Below are 7,086 nucleotides of genomic sequence, written 5' to 3'. Positions count from 1 at the left end.
TCGTGTTTGGAGTAAAAGTTGGGAAAAGGTATAAAAAGTTAAAAATAAAACACAATTAAACCCCTACTTGACAGTCTGAAGATATATCCATTACAAGCCTGTCTTCAAAGGCCCAAGAGCGATCTGGGGGTAACTTTTCATGTGATGTTACAGATTGTGAACACGTCACTCTGGCAGTTTTTCCGCGTGCGAATCAGAAATTTGAACTTGAACGTATTTTAAGACAATTACTTCCGTGGCGCACAACTCCTTGTGATACCGATACAATTCATAAGTTGAATTGCTTTTGTATCGTGCAAGCTTTCCCGCTGGCCGTTGAGGAAACTTGCTATTTTAAATAAAAGCTGACAATGGTTTTTGAGAACTTTATTCTTTGTGCGGAAGTCTTGAATATTCCAGGCACCTCGCCAGGTCCATGACAGGCAAAGGATGTTTCACCATATGTTGTTACATACTATATAAATTTGTGGACCTGTTTATTTTTTGTAGCGTTTTCTCATGCGAATTTTGCATTTTGTATTACCGGCAAGCGTTTTCCCGAATATGCAGTAGGCAATCTGAGAGAAATGAGATGAAAAGAAAAACAATATACGAGATACGAAAAAATGAGCAACAGTCGGGGCAAAAAAATATGAAAGAAACCTTTCGCAATATATTGCGAGCCTCAAATTGTGCCATTGTGTGTACTCGGTTCTCGGAAGGTTGTTGTAGAATGGTTAGCTGTTTAGAAAATGCGTTAATATAAGCAAAATTTAAAAGTTATCTTCAAACAAGGCTTTGTGTAAGCCCCACTAGCAGATAGGTAAAAAATATATTTTAGAAAAGTGGTTCCCAACTTTTTGTGGCTCGTGGCCCTCTCCCGAAAGCTTTAAGCACTTATGGGCTCTTTAATTGTATTACTTTAGTATTTACAATGTTATTTTTTATTGGTATATTCCGAACTTCATTATATTCAAAAAATTCATGCTCAACAAAGGGAATAACTCTGTGAAATAACCTTATCAAGCAAGGAAACTGGGGAGAACGGGGAGTTTTTTAGTAAAAGGAAAATCAGTTTTGCGCCTGGCATGGTGCCCCCCACACAGACTAACTTCTCTGTGGCCCCCTTGGTGGGCCACGGCCCCTGGTTGGGTACCACTGGTCTAAAGTGTCTACTATTTGGCTGGCCAACTTTTGTAGCATTTACAACTGAAACAATAAATCGTGGATAAAAAATTGTTCTTTTTAATAAAATGTGTTTTACAAAATTTAGACCTAATTCAGAAACAAATCGTTTCACGAAGCATTGATACCGTATTGTCATTATGTATTTCACTTGGATACTCGTGATACTATGCGTTGGAATATCACATGGACAGCGAATCCCAGACGAAAGTTCTCAGGTAAATGTTTTCGCTGTATATTTGTTGAGAAGTTTTGGGACTACCGTAGTATGTGAACCAACATGACGGACACATTACGATTAGGCCATAATTTTATGCCAACTTTCCTTATTTCAGTTCTATTACGAGTTCGGGGACTAACCAAGTGACTCCGTAGTATTTGTACCTGAAATAATGGCCTAACCCTAACCTGGTACACATACTACGTTCCGGTGTCTGCCATCTTGGTTCACATACTTTGAGGGTACCTAAAAATGGATGTCCCTATATTTAACCTAAGAAAGTATAATTTTATAATGCAAAATTTCCGATGCAATTCAAAATTGACGATCTCAAACCACGCGAAGCAGCAAACTTATAATACTGTATTGTTATCCCCCTGGCTGACACTGGGGTCAATTTAATTGAAAAAACGACAGAGCGAAAATAGCATCATCGATATATCAAGTATCAATCAAGTAAAAAATGTGTGGCCCGCGGAGACGTGCTCTCTGAACGAGTGTTTAATTTAGATTAAACTGATACTTGCGAGTAATCCCAATACGTTACAATGCCCTAACAGCTAGCTTGATCGAAGCGAAAACTATCATAAAATTAATAACCAAATTTTTTGTTATTTCAACTACTATAAAGGTGCGATTCGCCGTTCATCCCAAGTTATGTGAATGTGACCCTCCTGTTTTAAAAGTTGCACACCCTTGCTTTAAAGCAGAGGTTCTCAAACTTTTTTTGCTCGCGGCATACTAAGCAAATAGGAAAAATCTCGCGGCACACTTGTGAGAAATTTGAGCTAGACTTGGGCAAATTATTCTACAAAATGTTAATGCGATGTTTGTGCCTGTTTTGAGAAACGAGGGTCGGTCGCTCCCTGGTGTTTCGAAATCGAAACGAAATTTTGCCTTCGAAACGAAATCGAAACGAAACGAAACACGTTTGTCAGTGTAAACAGTGAATTATGAATGAAGTGAATACCATTATTACCCATGGAATTTAATGTATAATGACATCTATTTTCCACAATTAAATCCACAAAAGGATATCACTGGATGCTAATTCGAGAGGATAAAACGATAATGATAATTCCACGAATGTTTCTGCTCAATGACAAAGCAGCGGCCAGATCAAAACGTGGACGGCGGCGCTTGGACGTTTGCGCGATATTTAATATTCTTATAAACACTGAAAACGATATTTGAGAGTCACGATATTCGAATAAATTCGGATATTAAATTCGAATTGGACACTAATTACAGGTTGCATTTGCTATGACGTCATAATATCCGTTTCGAAAGTCGAAACGCCGCCGTTTCGACATATCAGTGTTTCGAAACGTTTCGAAACATTCTTTCGAAACGCCCAGCCCTAATCCCAAGTTATGTGAATGTTACCCTCCTGTTTTAAAAGTTGCACACCCTTGCTTTAGAGCAGAGGTTCTCAAGCTCTTTTTGCTCGCGGCACACTAAGAAAATAAGAAAAATCTCGCGGCACACTTGTAAGATATTTGAGCTAGACTTGGGCAAATTATTTTACAAAATGTTAATGCGATGTTTGTGCCTGTTTTGAGAAACGAGGGTCGGTCGCTCCCTTCCTCGCTTTTGATTACAACCAGAGCAAAAAATACGGCTTAACACAGCCATGTAGATGCAAATGGATAGATTATTTTGGTGGCTTTTGCACCGATGATTGAATAGAATTTGTAAGCAGAAAGCCAAAACTCGACCAAACTTGCTTTCCCATAGCTCAACTCAGGGGTCGGCAAACTTCGTACTCGCTTGCCAGATCGTCATTTGAACGACGTACTGCGGGCAACCAAGTTGCCATAATCACATCATCTTTCATATTGAGAATAAGAAAATACAAACAATATATTGTTGGATAACATATTAAATGTGGCGATTGTTCGTACACGAAAGAAATGTGTATATTTGGCCCGCAAGTACACAAAATTTTGCCGACCTCTGGCCTAACTGAACGCGCAGATAAACATAGTGGAAGGCTGGGTCTTTTTTTACAAAACATTATGACATCACAATGCAATTATACTGGAACAATACCCCTTACTACAACGACAAGGCAAATGCAATAATATTATCAGTCTAAATATTAATTATGGATATTCAAATCTCACAAGTTGCATGTATGTATATGTGTAATACAAACAGCTCATTTTCTAGAATTTCAAAAAGCTGCGCGCCACACTTGAGAATCTCTCACGGCACACTAGTGTGCCGCGGCACACAGTTTGAGAAACACTGCTTTAGAGTTTAGAGGATTCCTCTTACAAGAGTTGGACTCAACTTCACATATTTATATTTTATTGATATTCATTTTTTTTAGGGTCAGCAAATGCATCTGTATTGTACCAACAGAGACCAGCATCCTGTCCTTACCGATCAAACAGTTTTTCGTGGAAAAGCTGGGCCACGAGGACCACCAGGAGAGGTGGAATACCATATTATAAATGAAACCATAAAAGATTATCTCACTGGTATGTAATTTTGGATACAAATTAAAAATATTTATTGTCTCATAAAAATAATATTGTGGTTATGGTTTCGTTGAGACAAAATAGTTCCTCTTTTGTATTGGCTTCCTGTGCCAATAATTAAGTCTAATTTGTGGATAACACAGTGGATACCAGAATATCGTGTATTTAACTATCAATTCCTATTTCGTATGCGTATGAAGCCGATGGTGCAAATATGCTCGAATAAGAATGTATTGAAAAACATAAATTCATTAAATTATGTGACTGAATGTCATCAAAAACCCGAATGTCTTACGATCGCCGAGATGAGACTTTGGTTTATTCTGTACACAAACAATGTTTCCAATCAATTTTCCTGCGTCAAAACAAAAACAAAAAAAAACGAAGATTCATGCATGCATTTAACAGAATTGTTTGACGCATTACAGCCCAATTTTTGTTTATTTATTATATGTTCCCTGGAATAGTATTTTTTTTTAATTTTTGCATTTTAGAGCAAGAGTCCTGCTATTGGAAAATACAATCGAGAAAGTATGTTTCAAACTCGCCTTGAACAACGATCGAAAATCGCCTATTTCACCACAAAAATAGTTTTTGTTAAATTATATATATTCCAATTCAGGGATTCATTTATATTTTGATATTTCTTGCATTTCAATATTAGAGTCATTCTCTAGAAAGGTAATTGAGTAATCTAGAAAATATTTCAAAATCGCATATTTCGCCCCAAAAATGGTTTTGGTTTGTTTATAATGTGTTCCCCAAAATGGATATTTTTTTTTGCATTTCAACACTACAGTACTGATGTACAAAATGAAACGAGAAAGTCTTGCCGTGAACAGCAACAGAAAATCGCAGTTTCACTGAAATTTTTGATATTTTTTTGAATTTCACGACTACAGTCTTGATCTAGGAAAATAATGGCGTTAAATACTCTAATACTCAAGACTCTAGTGTTGGAATGCAAAGCAGGATGAGTAATCAAAATCTCATAAATTCTAAGAACAAATTATTAATAAACAAAAACCAATTTTTGGATAATATATTCGACTTTTGTCGGTGATTATTGCAAGTTCAAAACATGTTTCCTCAATTATTGGACACGTTTAGTGGCCATAACGATCGTTTCAAAATTTTGTTGTTATTGTTATTTTATTTCGTCATTATCATTAAAAAATCGCTTTTCTCTTCGAATACTGGACCAATTGCTTTGAAATTTTCAGTGGTTAAAGATAAAAGTTTTCTCCAGAAGGCTATTACTTTTTTTTTCGCTATGACGTCATCAAAATTATTGCCATTGGGTGGCGCAACGTGTCCATATATTCGAGCATAGCTCTCTTTGATTCTTAGAGCAGGACTCTAGCGTTGCACGGTAAAACATATCAACATTTGAAAAAAGTCCGTAATAGGATTGTTCCAGTGAACAATTTTTTGGTTGATAAGGCCCAAGACGTTGTACCTCTAACTTTTGTTCCAGCGGCAGCTGCGAAAACGGAGTGCGAAGTAGTGCATCAACCTTATTCATTATGAGGTCTAAGGCTAAGAAATGCGAAGCCGGAAAGAAGTGAGGAGCTCAAAAGGAATGTGGAAAATCGAGCGCAAATGGACTAAAGGTCTCTAACTGATTCAAATAGCAAAACAAGCGACAAAAACGAAGGCGAGGAAACTATCAACTCTTCAAGCAACCAACGAACGAGAAGGAATGCGTGAATATGTCAACACGTTGTTGTAAGAAACGTCGGCATTGCGTCGTCATAATTTCGGGGCTAGCCCCGATGATTTAGTAAAAGAAACAGAAAACAAACAAGACAAACGCGGCGTGTGGAAGATAAAAGAGAGAATACGATATACAATGAGCAACCGGGGCAAAATCGGCGTCGCCCCGTCGACGTTCGGCGGAGGCTTTGCGAGCGAAAAATGAACCATGTCGGGAGAATTTGGCTAGTGTAGACAGTCTGTGCAACCGATATTGAGGTATTTTCGAATATTTTTTATTATACCGAAAAAACAACCGGGCCCTATTGACGCGCCGCCACTGATATATACTGTATTATAAATTTTCATGTTTTCGAAATATTCAATATTATTGCGATATGAGCGTGAGTGAACCGAAAACTATGGTCGGCCATGTTTCGATGTATGTAAATCCGACAAACCTTGTCTAAATAGTTATTTTTGATAACGTCAAACTATACAAACAGAGCACTTTGACGACAGGCATTACTTGCCGACATTTTATTCAATTCAAATATTGACCGAAAGCCAGAGGTCTTTTGTTGGAAGCATAAGTTGAAACTTAGTTACAACAGCTATAAGAAATCAATATGAATATGAATCTTTTGTGCCCTTTGAATTAATTTGGTGTCGGATTATGAATGTACGAGCAAGTGTTTATTGAATAAAGTAGAAGCCAATTCCTTCTAATATATACCTGGATTTTAAATTGTACAATGTGAACAAAGTATAGATAGTAGGAGGGCGGGCAAATGGCGATTGAGACTACGTATCCATGCCAGTTCCTACTATTATAATAGGATAGATTACTGCGCAAGCGAAGTTTTTAGAAAAGATAGTAGTCTACTAGGTTGATATACGTTTACCAGATTGCAATATCAGAACTCATAGACCTTGGAGATGTATCGAGTATCGGCATAGGCAATATCGTCCATTTTTCGATATCGATATTTGTATCGGTATCGACATTTCAGATATATTCATGTGTTTGATCTGATCAAGATTGTTTTAAAAGATAATCTAGTACATAGATGTTAAAAATATTTTTTTGTGTGGAGGGATCATGTTCGCGTCATCTGCCACCCTCGCGAGTTGAAACGAGTATTATGACGTCACGTTTCTGATACAATGACATTTTATTACAATTTTGAACTTTTTAATGTTCTTAAATTCAAGTTATTACCGAGTATAATTACTTATAGCAATAACTTTATTGGTTACGAAGATTTTAGCCTGGTTCCTACATATTTTAGCTATTTATAATCCATTCTGTCCTTCACCAAAATTATTAATAACATTTCAAATGATACATAAAAGAAAAATATCAATTAAATATCACAATGGATTTTCCTGCTGTGTAAAATACATAATATAGCATCATAATATCACAAAGCCTGAATATCACAACTCTATGTATTGGTTAAATTGAATAAGCAAACATTCACGTATTCCACCCTAAATAGTAGCCAACCCGCTATCAGA

At 36.7% G+C, this 7,086-nt stretch overlaps 1 long non-coding RNA gene across 1 annotated transcript; it reads left to right on the top strand.

The window, feature by feature from the left end:
- The first annotated feature begins 1,267 nt into the window (after positions 1 to 1,267).
- LOC144424325 (uncharacterized) lies at positions 1,268 to 5,058 on the top strand. Its single transcript, XR_013476627.1, has 3 exons — positions 1,268 to 1,382; positions 3,720 to 3,870; positions 4,365 to 5,058. It is a non-coding gene; the product is annotated as an uncharacterized LOC144424325 (long non-coding RNA).
- Positions 5,059 to 7,086: the final 2,028 nt, after the last annotated feature.

The sequence above is a fragment of the Styela clava genome, chromosome 6, assembly GCF_964204865.1.
Source record: "Styela clava chromosome 6, kaStyClav1.hap1.2, whole genome shotgun sequence".
In the NCBI taxonomy this organism is placed as follows: domain Eukaryota; kingdom Metazoa; phylum Chordata; class Ascidiacea; order Stolidobranchia; family Styelidae; genus Styela; species Styela clava.
This window is presented reverse-complemented; position numbering and strand designations above follow the sequence as displayed.